We start from the raw sequence: 3,521 nt of genomic DNA, 5'->3' as shown, positions 1-3,521 counted from the left end.
GAGATGATGATGTAAGTGGCGGCAACTTTGTCAAAGTATGTCACATGATGTGCCCAGTGTCGGCTCAGCAGTGAGATATTCTAAGTGGCTTCGGTAGGTAGTCGAGTGGTTAGGCTGCCACACCCATAATCGTGAGAGCCTTGATTCGGAGGTTCAAGGCTCAGGTCTCTCCGATGTTGTGTCTTTTGGCAAGACACTTTACAGACCTATTTGTCCCCATTTAGCTCGGTTTTTATCGGAAATGGACAGTTAAATTGTGGGTGGTTGGTGGGCGCTAATGTGTGATTTGCTTCTTTTTTTCTATCAAACATCTATCGTCCTTATCTGATCTCTTCTTCTTCTTTTTTGCTTTTGTTACTCTCTAGTAACACCTCTAATCTTCGGCACTTCTAAGACCTAATTGTGTTGCAAGTGCCGTAAAACTCTTACTAAAACATTAAAAGATGGACGTTAGATTCGGAAGTTTCATCTCTTAGGTAGCCTCACAGTCAGTGTTGCAGGGGCGTCAAACCAATACAAGTTCGCACTTTCCAAATATTATTTATTGAAATAGGGTCTGGAGTCACATTGGATTGGGAACTGCATTTCGTGTAATAATGATAGTAATAATAATAATAGACTGTATGTATAGCGCTCTATCCCATGCGAGCATAAACTTCTGAACGCATAACATCGATCACATGATCGCCGAGCACAATACTTCATTTACACAAGATAAAACATTTCACAGCAACAAGAAAAGTAGATCTAGTTCTACCGCATAAAAAATTACTTTTTCAACCACGTAAGGATAGCAATAGAAAAAAACCAGAATGGTGCTCACTGACTCAAATGAACCGCATTATCATTAATGCTATATATGTAGTACAAATTCAACATCGCTACCTCAGAGTCGCAAAGTTTTATGTGACATTTTTGGTCGTTATGGGTTACTTAGACCTTGAGGTCAGAAAGCAATTGCTCTATCTGCTCTATCAAAATTGTAAAAATATTCGGAGTTACCATCAAGATACTCAAAGAAGTGCATTCGAAAAAGCTTGACATGTTTTGAAACTCAAAAAAATCTAACGTCAAATTTTTCAAGAACTGGTATTGAGCAGATAGAAATGTGTAATTCAGAGGTAGCGAAATGAATCAGTGTGTTCCTAAAGTGAATGTGTGACATTAATTTCCCTGTGTCTCCTACGTCTAATTTTCTCCTTTCGTTTTCTGTCTTTACTCTTCCAACTCAAGAAACAGAATCTTCTGAAAGTAAAAGGTCGAAGGCAATAGAGGACAAAACTTTGGGGGGTCCAACAGAAGATGGGAACATGACACAGAAACCTAGTGTGGAACTAGAACATCCTCGGCAGGCAGAAATGACAAAAGACAGCGTTTCATTGCAGAAAGGTCTGCGAAGTACTCGTAACGTTTAACTACTGAGAAAGCGAAGAACACTCTTCCCACTGAAGTAACGGCTCGCCCTTTCAAATGGCCTATGTGTGTCCAGGAGGGTGTTAAATCTCTTCACCTAAGAACGTTAAACTTGACTAGACTTTATCTAGTCCTTTCTGAATGATAACATCAAGACAAACAGCAGATTTGCCAAGTTATACGTGGTCAAAGGGAGAAAGACGAAAAATAAATCAACTCCTGCATTATATTATTATTACCCAGCTAGTTTGAAATTTGAAAGGATTTTTGTTTTATTTTAATCTTTTTTTCCCTAGTACTTTATGTTGAATTGAAGTCAAAACAACGATAAGAAGAACAAAAAAACACAACAATAACCATTGCGAAAAAAACACAATGACTATGATATTAAAGTGCTAATGACAAGGGCAAAGCAACCAGCAGTGCGAACGTTGCAAACAGCAGCAGTTGCAACAACAGTAACGACACAATGACAGCAGAATTGGATGATGACACTTGCAGCACGAGCGATTGCTGTATGATGATATAACTACTACCACTTCCACAACAACAACTATATCAACAACCACAACAACCACAACAACAAAAACAACAACAACAACAACAACAACAACAACAACAACAGCCGCAGCAGCAACAACAACAGCAGCAACAATCGTATCAAGTTATCATCGGTATATCTTACGCAATATCATGGCGAAGAAGAGACAGCCAATGCCGAAAGACCTGTCACGGGGTTCCACAGACCTGAAGACAAAAAAAAAAATATAAATAGTAAATATCGTACAGAATATAAAAAGGAAATACCACACTACATTATAAAAAGTAAAATATCCAACAAATCTGTCGACACAGGTCTCTACTTGAGAATTGCAAAGTTCTATATTTCCATCTGCTCAGTACCTAGTTTCGAGAAAATTTGACGTCAGAAAATTTTGAGTTCATAGTATGTCGAGCTTTCTAAAAATACAATTCTTTGAATATCTATGTAACGACTATGAATAATCTTACGATTTAAATAGAACATATAGAACAATAAAATTTGTGGTCTTAGAAACTCAAAACGGCCAAAAATGTCAGATAGAACTTTGTAATTCTAAGGTAGCGAAGTCGTAGTTACAGTTCGTCTTTCGTGGATGTCTGACTTGAACGGTGTATTTGCATGAACACTGATTTTTCAGAAAAGTAGGCATATTTGGAGAGAGGGGTGTTGGACAGGGGGGGGGGGCAAGTTTCTTTCTTACATTTTTTTAACGAGTTTTAGTAAGGTATTACAGCGCTCGCAACTGCATAAGGTCTCATGAGCGCCAAGGGGTGGATGTCCACAGAGAAGTCCAAATGGAGAATCAGGCTTACTCTGCTCACCTCTCTTGCCTCAACAGCACAAACTCTGCTTCGACTATCAAATAGCAGTTCACAAGAGAGTGACAAACATACAAAAGAAGTAAAGGAAAAATGACGATAGTAAGGATGAGGAAAAAAGAAGTAGCAGTTCTCCCAATGCTGTTCCCGCACAGTATGAGAATGACATTGATACATTAGCCCATTTACAATTCTACTGTACATAAGAACATGTTAATATCCTCTCTTTGGGAATGGCCTAAAGGCAACTTCAGTCTGCAGCACTGCCCTGGTTGGGGGGGGTTCTTATTATCTCCCAGAAATGCTCAGAACTTTAAGTTGAGTGCTCTTTTTACCATTGACGTAAGTATCACCAATTGCAATTGCAGTTGTGAATAACATATTTTGAGACAAAACAGTTTTGGAACTAGTTTAGCGGATGCACGAATAGAGTACAGTCGAACCTGCCTAAGACGACCACGCCTCGTAGAGGAGAAAAGTGAGTTATCATCTTAGACAAGTGGTCCGTTTAGATAGCGTCATCATGATAGAAGAAAAACGAAGGGGGAAATGGGAAGTAGTCGAACGTACTGGTGATTTTTAGGGACAGGAAGTTGTTACAGCAGGTTCAGCTGTCTTCATAATTTAAAACAACAGCAACAACAACAGCAACAACAACAACAACAACAACAATGACGACGACGACGACGACGATGACAAAAGCAACCACAAAAACAGCAACAATAACACCACCAACACCACCACCA

At 39.1% G+C, this 3,521-nt stretch overlaps 1 protein-coding gene across 1 annotated transcript in view; it reads right to left on the bottom strand.

The window, feature by feature from the left end:
• Nucleotides 1-3,521, bottom strand: part of LOC101850586 (solute carrier organic anion transporter family member 2A1) — a gene marked incomplete in the record, with an annotated part of 31,789 nt that overhangs the window by 2,405 nt on the left and 25,863 nt on the right.

This window comes from Aplysia californica, unplaced genomic scaffold, assembly GCF_000002075.1.
Source record: "Aplysia californica isolate F4 #8 unplaced genomic scaffold, AplCal3.0 scaffold00420, whole genome shotgun sequence".
NCBI classification, from domain to species: domain Eukaryota; kingdom Metazoa; phylum Mollusca; class Gastropoda; order Aplysiida; family Aplysiidae; genus Aplysia; species Aplysia californica.
This window is presented reverse-complemented; position numbering and strand designations above follow the sequence as displayed.